The sequence below is a fragment of the Vulpes vulpes genome, chromosome X (genome assembly GCF_048418805.1).
Source record: "Vulpes vulpes isolate BD-2025 chromosome X, VulVul3, whole genome shotgun sequence".
Classification (NCBI taxonomy): Eukaryota; Metazoa; Chordata; class Mammalia; order Carnivora; family Canidae; genus Vulpes; species Vulpes vulpes.
Window position 1 is genome coordinate 32,134,835 of NC_132796.1, and position 17,940 is coordinate 32,152,774.

The window sequence follows — 17,940 nt, forward strand, 5'->3', positions numbered from 1 at the left end:
CTATATATCAGTCTATTTGTGGGAAGCTTGGAACCTCACCATCTGTGACCTTTCTTGTCAATCCCCCTTGCTTCAACATAGTCCAAGTCCGAAAACACTAGAACCTCATGAACATAGGCACTGGAATAGAACATCTATTGATGTCCAACTTCATAGCTCCTTTTCTTTATACACACACACACACACACACACACTCTCTCTCTCTCTCTCTCTCTCTCTCTCTCTCAACAGAATCTCCTCCACTGACAGGCTGCTTAGGGTTCAAAAAGCTCTTTTTATTCCAGTTGTTCCTAATTCATAAGTCTATGGCACTGGCCACTAATATACACTATAAAAATGAAGTTTGAAGAAAAAGCCATGGGATGTTAATAGTTCTGATTCTTTGTTTATATCATTTCCACATCATCTTCTTGCTATATTTTCAATACTCAGTCCCTTTGCATTTGTGGTTAATGATGAAACCGTTTTAATATGTTAAAAATCATATCTAAAAAGAAGCATATAGTTATGTCAATGAACACAGTATGGAGTAGGGAATTCCAAAAGCATGTTCTTCCACAAAAGCAGTAAATAAACTGGCAAAAACTATCGCCATCAATCTCGTCAGAACTCTAGAAATCAATTACCATTTACAGCAACCAGGAAAGAGAAAAAAAAGCCTTTAACAGCCTGGCCATATCCCCTGCTTCCCTTCTCAGTGGCATCTTGGAAGACAATAGCCCACATTCTATGTATAGGATCCTAGTACAAGAGGGAGGAAAATGGAGCTTTTTATCAGAGAACTGAGGTTGATTGTTTAGTCCTGGATTTTGGCTTCCTGAAGTACCAGCTCTAAGACTTGCCTCTATTTTGTCTTACCCAAAACTCTCCCAAATTGGAGTCAACTACCTGGGGGTGGGGGGTGGAGGGGTGGGTTCAAAAACACTTAAAAGTAAATGCATTAGCTGCTACCACCTGGACAAGGGGTAACATTTGGGATAAACAAATGAAAAGCTTGGGAAGAAAGGCTGGGGAATAAAGACAATAAGGACTACTTTCATATAGGAATCTAGATGACTAAACACACATAAACAGATCAGTGAATGCTCTAAAAAAAATCTGAGAGGTTCTAAACCCTCAACTTTGACCTTCAGATTCTCTGTAAGCAGAAAGTAAAGGTTATGTTAGAGTTGTATATTGCCTGGCTGAAAGTTGAAGGTTTTCCCCCAACACACACAGCCCATCTACTAAATATAGGATTCTTTGGGGGAGAGGAGGCACCAGGTGTTTAACCAGGTGTTTAACAGGTTGAGAAACACCAGGTGTTTCTCAAATCACTAGCTGACCACTACAGTAACACAAACAAGATGACAGTGGTCATATGTGACAACACAGACTTTACAAAATGAGTTAAAAACATCACTAAACCAACTATAACAGGCAGAGAAACAAACCCAGAAGACAGGAAAATCCAATTTCCAGAGTTACCATTCTGTAATAGTAATGCATAGCCCCACGCACTGCTAAGAATAGTACCCAGCCCTGAACATCTAGGAAACCTGACCAGAGAACCTACGAAACCACAGAGCCTAGCCTATAGCCTTGCTTAGGAAGGAAATCAAGGCAGCAATCCAAATGTTCTCAGCTAGCAGCATCCCCAACCCACAGGCCAACCTCAGAGCTTGGGCACTGGCCTCACCCAAAAACAGATCCTGACAGCAAGCCTCACCTACCAAGGATGTTACTAGCAGATATGTCCAGAAACCCAAACTAAGCTAACTAGTGAATTGTCTGTCAAAGTGAACCTAAGTCATATATATTCATATATGCATATGAATACTTACACATAAGACACCAACTTCAGGAATCAAGGATCATAAAAGTAAGATAAATAGGGCACCATCAAAGGGAACTTATAAAGCCCCAATAAATGACTAAAGAAATGGAGATCTATGATCTATCAAAGAATTGAGAATAATGCTTTTAAAGTTTAGTGAAAAATATACACAGCCAACTCAGTGAAATGAGGAAAAGAGAACATGAAAAGAGAAGCCCAAAGAAATAGAAACTATCAAAAACAAAATAAAAACAAATCCTACATCTAAAAAAATACAATGAATGAAACTAATAATCCAATAAAGACCTTCAAAACCAAACTCAACCAAGAAGAAAAACAATGACCTAGAAGTCAAGACATTTGAAATCATCAACTCATTAGAACAAAAATAAAGAATGAAGAAAGTCTATGGAACCTATGGAACACAATCACAAGAAACAGTATCTGCATTATGGGAATTCAAGAAGTAGAAGAGAAAGGAAGAGTCAAGATATTTAAAGCAATAGTGGCTACAAACTTCCCAAACCTGGAGAGAGAAATAGACATACAGATCCATGAGGCCCAAAATACCCCCAAGTAGATTCAATATGAATAGGGCCACATAACGACAGATTATAATTGTCAAAAGTTGAAGACAAAGAATTTCGAAAGTGGCAAAGGAGACAAGTTACATACAAGGGACTCCCCCATAAGACTACAGGTGGATTTTTCAACAGAAACATCTTAGGTCAGAAAAAATGGGAGAATATATTCAAAAAATGTGAAAGAAAAAAAAACTTTCAACCAAGTTATCTATACCCAACGTTGTCCTTCAGAAATGAAGGAGAGATAAAGACTTTTCCAAATAAAAGCTGAGAGAGTTAGTTCATTAACATTAGACCTGCCTCACAAGAAATGTTAAAATCTTTTGCGTCAAAATAAAAGGATGATGATAAACGTCATAAAAACATAAGTAGGCAGCTTAAAACTTAATGCTTATGATAAATATACAACCAATGGTACACTATGTAATATGGTAATCATGATACATAATTCACTTAAAACTCTAGTATAGGTCCAAAATGGTGACATAGGGAGACCCTGAACTCACCACAGAACACACCAAAGTCCGCCTAATAATAGAATAATTCCTCCTGAAGAAAAAGTGAGGGCTGACTGAACAGCTTCTGAACAACCAAAGAAAGAATGGCAAGAGAACAGCAAAAGAGATGGACCAGATGGACATATATAAAGAACATTCCTGGAATATTGTTCACAACAGATCACATATTAGGCCAAAAACAAGCCTCAGTAAATTTAGGAATACTGAAATCACACCATACACCTTTCCTGATCACAACGGTATAAAACTAGAAATAAATCACAAGAAAAAGAAAACTGGAAAAACTCTCAGACACATGGAGGTGAATATGATACTAAACAACCAGTAAGCCAACAAAACAATCAAAAAATGAAAAATACATAGAGACAGTTGAAAATTAAAACACAATAGTCCAAAATCTTTGGAACACAGCAAGAGCAGTTATAAGAATGAAGTATGTAGCAATACAGCCCTACCTCAAAAAACAAGAAAAGCTGAAACAATCTAACCTTATACCTAAAGGAACTAGAAAAACAAGAACAAACCAAGCCCAAGGTAAATAGAAGAAAAAAATTATAAAGATGACAGAGAAACAAAGAAAGAAGGAAAAAAAGAAAGAAAGAAAAGAAAAGAAGAAAAGAAAAGAAAAGAAAAGAAAAGAAAAGAAAAGAAAAGAAAAGAAAAGAAAAAGAAAAGATCCAAGAAACCAAAAGCTGGTTCTTTGAAAAGATACACAAAGTTGGCACCCCTGGCCAGACTCATTAGGAAAAAAAGAAAAAGGACCCAAATCAGTAAAATCAGAAATGAGAGCAATAACAACTGACACCACAGAAATTGATAACAGAATACTACAAAAAATAATATGCCAACAAATTGTACACCTAGCGGTGCCTGGGTGACTCAGTCAATTGAATGCCTGACTCTCGATTTCAGCTCAGGTCATGATCTCCAGGTCCTGGGATTGAGCCCTGCGGGCTCTGCACACGGCAGGGAGATTGCTTGAGGATTCTCACTCTCCCTCTCCCCCTCTCCACACTCACACTCTTGCTCTCTCTCTCAAAAAAACCAAACCAAAACAAAACACCAACCCTGGACAACCTAGAAGAAATAGATACAGTCCTAGAAACAGATTCTTCCAAAATTGAACCAGGAACAAATAGAAAATCTCAACAAACTGATTACAAGTATCAAAATTGAATTGGTAATCAAAAACTACTGAAAAATAAAAGCCCAGGACCAGATGGATTCCCAGGTGAATTGTAAAAGACATTTATAGAAGAGTTAATACAAATTCTATTCAAACTATTACAGAATGTAGAAGAGGAACAAAAACTTCCAAATTCATTCTATGATGCAAGCATTACCCTGATACCAAAGCTAGACAAAGACATTAAAAAAAAAAAAAAGGAAGAAAACTACGGGCCAATATCTCCAATGAATATAGATTAAAAAATCTTCAACAAGATAGTAGCAAACCACATACAACAATACATTTAAAAGACCTACTGCCACAATCAGGTGGGGTTTATTCTAGGGATGCAAGGATGGTTCCACATTGACAAATCAATATCATACACCACATCAACAAAATGAATAAAAATCATATGATCATCTCAATAGATGCAGAAAAAGTATTTGACAAAGTACAAGATCTATTCATTATGAAAATTTTAAACAAAGTGAGTTTAGAGGAAATATACCTCAACATAATAAAAGCCATATAAGAAAAACCCATAGCTAGCATAATACTCAATGATAAAAAACAGATAATTTTCTTTCCAAGATCTGGAACAAGAGAGAATGTCCACTCTTGCCACTTTTACTTAACATAGTTCTAGCCACAGCAATCGGACAAGAAAACTAAGAGCTGTGTTGGCAAATAAATAAATAAACAAACAAATAAATAGAAGTTAAACTGTCACTATTTGCAGACAACATGATTCTATACCTAGAAACCCAAAAAACCCCACCAAAAACCTAGAAGTAATAAATTCAGTAAAGTCGCAGGATATAAAATTAATACCCACAATCAGTAGCTTTTCTATACACTAATAATAACAGTGAAATTTAAAAATACAACACAATTTACAGATGCATAAAAAATATCTAGGAACAAACTTAACCAAAGAAGTTAAAGACCTCATTCAAAAAACTACAAAATGCTGATGAAAGAAATTGAAAATGACTCAAACAAATGGAAACATAGCTCATGCTCATGGATTGGAAGAATTTATATTCTTAAAATGTTCATATTAAAAAAATGTTCATTCAGGCCCGGGCGCCAGAAGTGGTTGGTACTGCTCGGCTGCACTGGAAGATGCACGCCCCAACAGCTCCTCATGGTGCCAGCGGCTCCTTGGGCGCGGTGTGGTGGTTACTGAGCTGTGAGTCTGGCGGGTGGGCACCGAGTCCTGACCCGGCCTCTGCGTGCCCCCCCCGCCCCTCCCCTGACTTCGCACCCCTGACACTGCACAGGTGCTGAGCCCACCTGGCCGGGACGATGGTGAAGTATTTCCTGGGCCAGAGCGTGCTCTGGAGTTCCTGGAACCAAGTGTTCACTACCTTCTGGCAGTGATACCCAAATCCCTATAGCAAATGTGTCTTGACGGAAGACATTGTGCACCGGGAGGTGAACCCTGACCAGAAACTCCTGTCCCGGCGTCTCCTGACCAAGACCATCAGGATGCCTCGCTGGGCTGCACGACCATTTCCTGCCAATGTTGCTCACTCAGGGTACATCCTGGAGGATTCTACTGTGGACCACAGAACCAGACCATGACCACCTTCACCTGGAACATCAACTGATGGCTGACGGTGGTGGAGTAACGATGTGTTTACTGTGTGAATTCTGATAACAGTGGCTGGACCGAAATCCGCCAGGAAGCCTGGGTCTCCTCTAGCTTATTTGGTGTCTCCAGAGCTGTCCAGAAATTTGGTCTTGCCTGGTTCAAAAGCAATGTGACCAAGACAATGAAGGGCTTTGAATATATCTTGGCCAAGCTGCAAGTTGAGGCCCCTTCCAAAACCCTTTTTGAGACAGCCAAGGAAGCCAAGGAGAAGGCAAAGGAGACGGCACTGGCAGCTACAGAGAAGACCAAGGACCTTGCAAGCAAGGCCACCACCAAGCAGCGACAGCAGCAGCACTTTGTATAGCTAGCCCCGAGCCCTGGTGTGGTAGGACACCTGACCACCTGGCCCAATGCTCTCTGCCTTTTTACCCTTGTACTTTATTATTAAAAGTCAACTTCCAGCCCTTTCTACTGTCTGGGTGGTGGGTTGGGGGCGGGTGTCCTGTTTGGCCTTCATGGTGTAGCAGGCACATTGTCCCCCTGAGCCGGGCCTGCCTGTTCCCACGTCAAGCAGCCAAGAGCAGGCACAGAGTGGTGGCCTCCTCAGGGTCACAGACTACATGCAGGTGTGGGGATGACAAATGCTAAACTATAAGCTCCGTGAGGGCAGGGCCCATCGTCATGTTCTCTACTATGTCCCAAGTACCTGGAACATTATCTAGCACATAACAGGCACTCAGTATTTTTTGGATTCAAAAAAAAAAATGTTCATATTATCCAAAGCAATCTACAGATTCAGTGTAATCACTATCAAATACAACAGCATTTTTCACAAAACTAGAATAATACTAAAATTTGTATGAAATCCACAAAAGACCCTTAATAACCAATGTAATTCTGAGAAAGAACAACAAAGCTGGGGGTATTACAATCCCAGATTCGATACTTCAAGTTCTATTACAAAGCTGTACTAAGCACAGCAATATGGTATTGGCACAAAAGTAGACACATAGAGGAACACCTGGGTGGCTCAGCGGTTTAGTGCCTGCCTTCAACCCAGGTGTGATCCTCGAGTCCCAGGATCGAGTCCCACGTCAGGCTCCCTGCATGGAGCCTGCTTCTCCCTCTGCCTGTGTGTCTGCCTCTCTTTCTGTGTGCCTCTCATGAATAAATAAACAAAATCTTTTTTTTAAAAAAGTAGAAACATAGATCAATAGAACAGTAATAGAGACCACAGTAAAGGAAAAAAAAAAAAAACATGGTTATCTGATCAATTAATCTATGTCAAAGAAGGCAAAATTACACAAAAGGAAAAAACAGTCTTTTCAATAAACAGTGCAGGGAAACTGGACAGATTCATGTATAACAATGAAACTGGGCCACTTTCAAACACCATACACAAAAATAAACTCAAAATGGATTAAAGAAAAAAAAAAGAGAGAAAAAAATGGATTAAAGACCTAAATGTGAGATCTGAAACCATAAAAATCCTTGAACAGTAAGTTGTCTGACAGCAGCCTTAGCAACATCTTTATGGATATGTCTCCTACAACAAGGGAAACAAATGCAAAAATAAAATATTAGGACTATATCCAAAAAAGCTTCTGCATAGCAAAGGAAACCAAATTAACAAAGCAAAAAGGCAACCTAATGTACTAAATGGAAGAAGATATTTACTAAAACTATATCTGATAAAGGGTCAATATCCAAAATATATAAAGAATTTGTACAATTCAACACCAAGAAAACAAGCAACCCAATTAAAAAATGAACAGAACACCTGAATAGACACTTTTCCAAAGCCAACATAGAAATGACCAATAGGCACATGAAAAGATGCTCAACATCACTAATAAGGGAGGTGCGAATAAAACTCACAATGAAGTATCATGTTACTCCAGTTACAATGGCTAAATCAGAGATGCCTGAGTGGCTCAGTGGTTGAGTGTCTGCCTTCAGCTCTGGGTGTGATCCCAGAGTCCCGGGATTGAGTCCCGCATCAGGCACCCTGCAGGGAGCCTGCTGCTCCCTCTGCCTGTGTCTCTGGCTATCTCTGTATGTCTCTCATGAATAAATAAATATTTTTTAAAAATGGCTAAAATCAAAATGACAAGTGTTGATTACAATGCAGGTAAGGGAATCCTCGTGCACTGTTAGTGGGAATGTAAATTGGTGAAGCCACTGAGGAAAACAGTATACAAATTCCTCAAAAATTCTAAAAACTACCATCTGATCCAATAATTCCACTATTGGTTATCTGCCACCCGAGAAACTAAAACAGTAATTCAAAAGAGATATATGCACTCCTGTGTTTATTGCAGCTATATAATAGGAAAGTTATGGAAGCAACCTAAGCACCCACCAATAGATGAGTGGTTAAGGAAAATGTGATATATATATATACAATAGATTATGTAATCATAAAAAGGATGAGATCATGTCATTTGCGATAACATGGATGGGCCTAGAAGGTATTATCCTAAGTGAAATGTCAGACTGAGAAAGATAAATGCCATATAATTCTACTCATAAGTGGAATAAAAAAAAAATGAGTCAACAAACAAAAAGCTGAATCAGACCTATAATTACAGAAAACAAACTGACAGTGTCCAGGGGAAGGAGTGGAGTTTAGGCAAAATAGGTGAAGGGGAGAGGAAGATACATGCTTCCAGTTATGAAATGAACAAGTCATGGGAATAAAAGCACAGCATAAGGAATACAGTAAATGATATTTTAAGAGTGATATAATGGGACAGACAGCAACATTTGTGGTGAACATAATGTATATACTTGTCAAATTACTATGGTGTATACCTGAAATTAACATTGTGTCATCTATACAATAAATAAATGTTATAGTGACAATTTTTGTTTATTTATTTATTTAGAGTGTCCAAGTAAGCAGAGGGAAGGACAGAAAAAGGGAGCAGGGAGAGAGAGAGAATTTCAAGTAGGCTCCATGCTTAGGACAGAGCCTGACACAGGACTCCATCTCATGACCTGAGATCATGACCTGAGCTGAAATCAAGAGTCATGCTTAACTGACTAAGCCTCCCAGAGACCCCTGTAGTGCCTATTCTTTTTTTGCCCCCTCATTAAATGTTTGTTTTAGTGGGTCTCAAAATTCTCTGATATATTTTTGGTCGTTTCCATTAAAAAGTACTGATTTTAAGAACTAGTAACTTGGAGGAAGGGGCAAGACGGCAGAAGAGTAGGGTTCCTCAAGTCACCTGTCCCCACCAACTTACCTAGATAACTTTCAAATCATCCTGAAAACCTACGAATTCGGTCTGAGATTTAAAGAGAGAACAGCCGGAATGCTACAGTGAGAAGAGTTTGAGCTTCTATCAAGGTAGGAAGATGGAAAAAAAAAAAAAAAAAAAACAAAGAAATAAAAAGCATCCAAAGAGGAGGGGCCCTGCGAGGAATGGGCTAAGGCGGCAGGGCAAGTGCCCCCAGGACAGGAAAGCCCCGACCCCGAGAAGCAGGAGCTGCACCAATCTTCCCAGACAGAAAGGCACTTGAAGGGAATTGGAGCCGGATCCCAGGAGGGGCAGGGATGGCCTCAGGCTCTCAGGGGCACTAACAGAGCACCTGCACCCTGGAGAGAGCCTGCCACAACCCTCAGCCGAGCTCCCTAAAGGGCTGCAACGCACACCACTGGACCCGGGAGCAGCTCGGAGGGGCTCGGGCAGAGGCTCCACGAGGAGGGGGCTACGGGACCGGGGAGTGCGATTCCAGAGTCACAGGCCCAGAGCCCGGGGTGCTGGGAGACAGAACCCAGGACCCGGCGCTCCCCCCGGGACAGGCAGAAGCGAGGAGGGCACAGGACAGCCGAGACGCCCCTGCCGCTGGGCAGCCCCAAACTATGCAGATTGGCGGCCCACCCCTGGAGCATCCAGGCCCCTGCAGACTGGGAACTGCAGGAGTTACTGAGAGAGCTGACTCCAGGGCTGGAGAGCTAGCGACGGCCACTGTTGTTATTCCTGGGGGCCTCACAGGATAAACAACCCCCACTGAGCTTCACAGTGGCCTCACAGGATAAACAGGAAAAACAACTCCCACTGAGCCATGCACCAGGCAGAGGGCTAAGCTGCTTCCCCAAGTGCTGACACCTGAGAATCAGCACAGCAGGCCCCTCCCCCAGAAAACCAGCTAGACTGACAGGGAAAAAGCAAGTGATTGACCAAGCAGCACTGGAAACTTCCAGGGGGAAGTCGAGGAATTTAGAGTATACAGAATCAGAGGATACTCCCAATTGTTTTTTATTTTCTGTTTGCTTCCCCCCCCCCTTTTTTTCTCTTCTTCTTTCTTCTTGTCCTTTTTCTCTTCTCTCTTTTTCTCCTTTTCCCAGGACAACTTGTCTTTGGCCACTCACTGAGCAAAATGACTAGAAGGAAAAACTCACCTCAAAAGAAAGAATCAGAAACAGTCCTCTCTCCCACAGAATTAGAGAATTTGGATTACAATTCAATGTCAGAGAGCCAAATCAGAAGCACAATTATAAAGCTACTGGTGGCTCTAGAAAAAAGCATAAAGGATTCAAAAGACTTCATGACTGCAGAATTTAGATCTAATCAGGCAGAAATTAAAAATCAATTAAATGAGATGCAATCCAAACTGGAGGTCCTAACGACAAGGGTATACGAGGTAGAAGAGTGAGTGACATAGAAGACAAGTTGACGGCAAGGAGGGAAGTTGAGGAAAAAAGAGAAAAACAATTAAAAGATCATGAAGATAGGTTAAGGGAAATAAATGACAGCCTCAGAAGGAAAAATCTACATTTAATTGAGGTTTCTGAGGGCACCGAGAGGAGCAGAAAGCATATTTGAACAAATCATAGCTGAAAACTTCCCTAACGTGGGGAAGGAAACAGGCATTCAGTTCCAAGAGAGATCCCCAACTAAAATAAATAAAAACCGTTCAACACCTCGACATTTAATAGTGAAACTTGCAAATTCCAAAGATAAAGAGAAGATCCTTAAAGCAGCAAGAGACAAGAAATCTCTAACTTTTATGGGGAGAAATATTAGATTAACAGCAGACCTCTCCACAGAGACCTGGCAGGCCAGAAAGGGTTGGCAGGATACATTCAGGGTGCTAAATGAGAAGAACCTGCAGCCAAGAATACTTTATCCAGCAAGGCTCTCATTCAGAATAGAAGGAGAGATAAAGAACTTCCAAGATAGGCAGGAACTGAAAGAATATGTGACCACCAGGCCAGCTCTGCAAGAAATACTAAGGAGGACTCTGTAATAGAAAGAGGAAGTCCAAGGGAACAATCCACAAAGACAGGGACTGAATAGGTATCATGATGACACTAAATTCATATCTTTCAATAGTAACTCTGAACGTGAACGGGCTTAATGATCCCATCAAAAGGTGCAGGGTTTCAGACTGGACAAAAAGCAGGACCCATCTATTTGCTGTTTACAAGAGACTCATTTTAGACATAAGGACACCTACAGCCTGAAAATAAAAGGTTGGAGAACCATTTACCATTCAAATGGTCCTCAAAAGAAAGCAGGGGTAGCCATCCTCATTTCAGATGAAGTTTATCCCAAAGACTGTAGTAAGAGCTGAAGAGGGACACTATATCATACTTAAAGGATCTATCCAACAAGAGGACCTAACAATCATCAATATTTATGCCCCGAATGTGGGAGCAGCCAAGTATATCATTCAATTAATAACCAAAGTTAAGATATACTTAGATAATTATACACTTATACTTGGTGACTTGAATGTACCGCTTTCTACAATCGACATGTCTTCTAAGCACACCATCACAAAAGAAACAAGAGCTTTAAATGATACACTGGACCAGATGGATTTCACAGATATTTAGAAAACTTTACATCCAAGCACAACTGAATACACATTCTTCTCAAGTGCACATGGAACTTTCTCCAGAATAGACCACATACTGGGTCACAAATCAGGTCTCAACCGATACCAAAAGATTGGGATCATCCCCTACATATTTTCAGACCATAATGCTTTGAAATTAGAACTAAATCACAAGAAGGAGTTTGGAAGGATTTCAAACACATGGAGGTTAAGGACCATCCTGCTAAAAGATGAAAGGGTCAAACCAGGAAATTGGAGAAGAATTTTAAAAATTCATGGAAACTAATGAGAATGAAGATACAACCGTTCAAAATCTTTGGGATGCAGCAAAAGCAGCCTGGAGGGGGAAATACATCACAATACAAGTATCCCTCAAAAAACTGGAAAGAACTCAAATACAAAAGCTAACCTTTCACAGAAAGGAGCTGGAGAAAAAAAAAAAGTAGATCCTACACCCAGCAGAAGAGAGTTAATAAAGATTTGAGCAGAACTCAATGAAATAGAGACTAGAAGAACTATAGAACAGATTAACAAAACCAGAATTTGGTTCCTTGAAAGATTAAATAAGATAGATAAACCATTAGCCAGATTAAAAAGAAGAGAGAAAAGACTCAAATTAATAAAATCATGAATGACAAAGGAGAGATCACCACCAATGCCAAGGAAATACAAACGATTTTAAAAACATTATGAGCTGCTATACACCAATAAATTAGGCAATCTAGAAGAAATGGATGCATTTCTGGAAAACCACAAACTACCAAAACTGGCACAGGAAGAAATAGAAAACCTGGACAGGCCGATAAACAGGGAGGAAACTGAAGCAGTCCTTAAAAACCTCCCAAGACACAAAAGTCAGGGCCACATGGCTTCCCTGGGGAATTCTATCAAACATTTAAAGAAGAAACCATATATATTGTATTAAAGCTGTTCGGAAAGATAGAAAGAGATGGAGTACTTCCAAATTCGTTCTATGAGGCCAGCATCACCTTAATTCCAAAACCAGACAAAAACCCCACCAAAAAGGAGAATTATAGACCAATATCCCTGAGGAACAGGATATGAGTGGGAAGTATAAGAGTGGAAGACAGAACATGAGAGACTCCTAACTCTGGGAAACGAACAAGGGATGGTGGAAAGAGAGGTGGGCAGGTGGTGGGGGTGACTGGGTGATGGGCACTGAGGGGGGCACTTGATGGGATGAGCACTGGGTGTTATGCTATATGTTGGCAAATTGAACTCCAATAAAGAGAAATTTAAAAATAAATAAATTTAAAAAATAAAATAAAAAAACAAAACCCAAAAACATAGGAAAGAAAACAAAATTACTAGGATTCATCAAATAGTCTAAGTAATATTAGCTTCTACAATTTGAAAATATGATTTAACAGTGCATGTTATGCTGTTTTGTTAACATCCAAATATTTGAAACCAGGAAGCCTTTGTATAGAGCTTCATATGGTTATGAATCAAAGAAGAAAAGATAGTTCTTCAGGAGAAGTCCATCTTTCAGAAAAATAACACATTTTTTAAAAGAACACATTTTTAACAAAAGCCTAATGAAACAGGAAAATGAATTGAAATGGACAGATCAATGGTAATGTAGATATAAATAGAGATGTTGATTGACCTTGCTTAAAATTAATGTAAGTTTTATTGGAGTTTGATTTGCCAAGATATAGTATGCAAAGTGCATCCTGTAGAAAATCACCTGTGTAGCTTAAATTATAGCGTTAAAAAAAAACCTAATAACTTAAAACTGCCACACACACACACACACACACAAACAAATGGTCCACAAAACATTGTCCTTTCCTTCTGAAGGTTTTACGATGCATTGTCATCATTAACCAGTCTTTTACTATTAAACGGCCAATTGACACAAACAGTTCTGAGACCGTTCTTCCACCACTGATTAAGACTGGGGTGGCAGGTATTGGGGACAATATTCATTTAGCCTTCTGAGCTTTCTGGGGAGACATGGTGACTTTGCCAGCTCCAGCTGCCTTCTTGTCCACTACTTTGATGACACTCACAGCAACCGTCTGTCTCATGCCATGTACAGCAAAACGGCCCGGAGGAGGATAGTCAGAGAAGCTCTCAACACACACAGGTTTGCCAGGAACCATATCAACAATGGCAGCATCCCCAGATTTCAAGAACTTGGGACCATCTTCCAGCTTTCTTCCAGAATGACGATCTATCTTCTTCAGCTCAGCAAACTTGCAAGCAATGTGAGCTGTGCGACAATCCAGCACAGGTGCATGTCCAGCACTGATTTGGCCTGGATGGTTCAGGATAATCACCTGAGCCGTGAAGCCAGCTGCTTCCATTGGTGGGTCATTTTTGCTGTCACCAGCCACATTGCCACGACGAACATCTTTGACAGATACTTCCTGACATTGAAGCCCACGTTGTTCCCAGGAAGAGCCTCACTCAACAGACTTTACTTCAGTTGTAACATTGACTGGAGCAAAGGTGACCACCATGCCAGGCTTAAGAACACCAGTCTCCACTCGACCCACTGGGACAGTACCAATACCACCAATTTTGTAGATGTCCTGGAGAGGCAGACGCAAGGGCATATCAGTTGGATGAGTTGGTGGCAGACTGCAAGCCAGAGCTTCAAGCAGTGTGGTTCCACTGGCTTTCCCATCTTTATGGGTGACTTTCTGCCCCTTGAACCAAGGCATCTTAGCACTTGGCTCCAGCATGTTGTCACCATTCCAACCAGAAATTGGCACAAATGCTACTGTGTTGGGGTTGTAGCCAATTTTCTTAATGTAGGTGCTGACTTCCTTAACGATTCCCTCGTATCTCTTCTGGCTGTAGGGTGGTTCAGTGGAATCCATTTTGTTAACACCAACAATTAGTTGTTTTACACCCAGTGTGTAAGCCAGAAGGGCATGCTCATGGGTCTGCCCATTCTTGGAGATACCTGCTTCAAATTCACCAACACCAGCAGCAACAATCAGGACAGTCAGCCTGAGATGTGCCTGTAATGTTTTTGATAAAGTCTCTGTGTCCTGGGGCATCAGTGATGGTCACATAATACTTGCTGGTCTCGAATTTCCACAGGGAGGTACCAATGGTGATCCCACGTTCACGTTCAGCTTTCAGTTTATCCAAGACCCAGGCATACCTGAAGGAGCCTTTTCCCATCTCAGCAGCCTTCTTCTCAAATTTTTCAATAGTTCTTTTGTCGATCCCACCACATTTGTAGATCAGATGGCCAGTAGTGGTAGACTTGCCCGAATCTACGTGTCCAATGACGACGATGTTGATGTGAGTCTTTTCCTTTACCATTTTGGTTTAGGTTTAGCGGTGGTTTTCACGACAGCTGTGTTCTAGCTGCAAACCCGTTGCGAAAAAGCTCTTTCTTTTTTATTTATTTTTATTTATTTTTTAATTTTTTAAATTTTTATTTATTTATGATAGTCACAGAGAGAGAGAGAGAGAGGCAGAGACACAGGCAGAGGGAGAAGCAGGCTCCATGCACTGGGAGCCCGACATGGGACTCGATCCTGGGTCTCCAGGATCGCTCCCTGGGCCAAAGGCAGGCGCCAAACCGCTGTGCCACCCAGGGATCCCTCTTTCTTTCTTTCTTTCTTTCTTTCTTTCTTTCTTTCTTTCTTTCTTTCTTACCAGCAGTTTTTCTTCATAGTCAAGTTTGGACTTATAGGGGAAATCCCATTCAACATCCCAGTACTCCAGGTTCTTACCTATAAAATGAGAGATTAGACAAAATAATCCCGAAAACTTTTTTTCAGTTCTAACAGTGCATGTGTCCAATATTTCTTACCAAAATCAGGATTAGAATTCTCCATCTCCACTGAAGCTTACTTACTCATCACACATTTATCAAATTTTAACAATTGCTCTATAGCACATCACTGCATAATTTGTTTACATATGTCTCTTCCTATTATGCCAGAAGTTCCTCAATGGCAGCATTTTTATTCTTATGTCCCTATCACAAAATGGACTCAAAAAATAAATTCTTTTTGGAGGAATGTGTTCTTTATGCAAATTACAAATAACTATCAGATGTAGTTTTTGGATAAAAAATTAGCAGTGAATACACCAACATTTGTTATTCCCTTTTTATGAGCCTAGCACCATGCCATGATTCTAGAATATTGAGGGGAAAGAGAAGGCATGGTTCCTGAACTCATCAAGAACAAACTATAACTGCAAAAGAAAAAGTGAAACTAAAGTAGACTGTTATGTCTTAGTATACAAGCTAGAGTTTTCTTAGAAAGCATATGAACAAGAAATCCAAAAGCAATACACTTCCAGCCACATACTCTTTTTTTAATACATTTATTTTTTATTGGTGTTCAATTTGTCAACATACAGAATAACAACCAGTGCTCATCCCGTCAAGTGCCCACCTCAGTGCCCGCCACCCAGTCACCCCCACCCCCCGCCCTCCTCCCCTTCCACCACCCCTAGTTCGTTTCCCAGAGTTAGGAGTCTTTCATGTTCTGTCTCCCTTTCTGATATTTCCCATTTATTTTTTCTCCTTTCCCCTTTATTCCCTTTCACTATTTTTTATATTCCCCAAATGAATGAGACCATATAATGTTTGTCCTTCTCCGATTGACTTATTTCACTCAGCATAATACCCTCTAGTTCCATCCATGTCGAAGCAAATGCTGGGTATTTGTCGTTTCTAATCAGCCACATGCTCTTAAAACTACTATGACAAAATGTGAAATAAGTGGTCTTCCACAGTGAAAGAAAAGCATTTATAGTTGAAGACCACCACATCACAAATATCACATACCTATTAGTTTGTGTGTAGCTGGGCAAGGGAGCAGAATGTTGTAATTAAGCTCCTACACACCTTATTAGTTCTGTTATGCTGGAAAAATTAATATTGCTGTGTCTTAGCTTCCTTATATGTAAAATGAGAATAACAGAATTCACCTCATTGGCTTGTTGTGATCATCACATAAGTAAATACAAGTAAAGAACATGGCTTGGCACTTAATTACCACAGTATCAATGTCTGATCTTCCTTATTACTGAATATATTACACTCCTGAGGTTGTGAAAATACTAATGCAAAATTTGTTAATCTTAACTAAAATCAGAGTCTTTGATAAGTTGCGCACACACACACACACACACACACACACACACATTGTTTATCCATTGCCCTCCTGACTTCAGTAAGCATCTTTATGTTATTTTGAATTCTCTGAGATAGTATTGAGACAGCTAGGAACAAGGAAGGAAAGCAGAGGCTGTTATTAGCATACAATGGGAGCAATCATGATTTTCACAAACCTGCTCTTCAACCTCAACAGAATTTACCACTTATGAAGCCAAGGGCCAGTGTAGCCATTGCAGATCCCTGAAGATCTCTTTAGCTCTCACCCAATAGGTTTTCACATTTGCTGATGCTAGGTGCCCGAGTCCTTCCCCATCCCTACTGGAGTTTGAGAGTCACACTTACAGCCAGATCTGGCTTTTGCATCTAGGAGGCTGAAGACACCAGCCTAAGACCCTCTGGCTGAACCCCATCATTGAGTCAGTGCTCAAGACTAGCACATCCAGCTGTGCACCTGCATGCCACCCACCTGATGCCAGCCATTAGCCTCCAGTGTGAATGCCTGGGGGGAGAGTAGATAGCCACAGGCAAGCACAGTGACAACCAGGGCCCTGGCAGCTGCTTGTGGGCCAAGATCAGGTGCTTTTTTTAAAAATTTTTTTAAATTTTTATTTATTTATGATAGTCACACAGAGAGAGAGAGAGAGAGAGGCAGAGACACAGGCAGAGGGAGAAGCAGGCTCCATGTACCGGGAGCCCGACGCGGGACTCGATCCCGGGTCTCCAGGATCGTGCCCTGGGCCAAAGGCAGGCGCCAAACCGCTGCACCACCCAGGGATCCCCAGGTGCTTCTTTTTATCACTGGTCATGACCAATGTTCTTAGGCAGAGCTAGGCCCTCCAGCTGTGCACTTGCACACCCCCAATCAAACCTTTGTAATTGGACTCCATGGCAGCATGCATGTCCATTGGAATACTATGCATCTGTAGGAAAGCATGCCAGCAGGCAAGGCCTCCATAGAAGTCAGTGAACCTGTAGTGGGCCTTGGCCCTTGCCACCTGCCTGGCCACCATCACGATGAATGTGTCTGCAACTGGTTTCTGCCACTACACAACTAGCTGCACATGACCCCCATAGCTGAGTGTGTGCAAACCACTGGATCTGGCCACCACCACTGCCTGCCCTGGTCCCTAGATACCAGACCTAAGGCACATATTAGGACCCCAAAATCTCTTGCAGCCATTATAATCCTCTGACAGTGCTCACCAAGGACTACAGGGTTGTCAAAGATATGAACTTCAGTGACTTGAGCTGAAGAGGCTTTACATGCTCTTTGACCTGGTGC

General features: G+C 41.0%; 2 pseudogenes; one reads left to right on the forward strand and one right to left on the reverse strand.

Moving 5' to 3' along the window:
- Positions 1-5,275: 5,275 nt before the first annotated feature.
- On the forward strand, positions 5,276-6,160 carry LOC112929929 (PRELI domain-containing protein 1, mitochondrial pseudogene; annotated as a pseudogene).
- Positions 6,161-12,998: 6,838 nt separating this feature from the next.
- Positions 12,999-14,865, reverse strand: LOC112929940 (elongation factor 1-alpha 1 pseudogene; annotated as a pseudogene).
- Between the last annotated feature and the right edge of the window lie 3,075 nt (positions 14,866-17,940).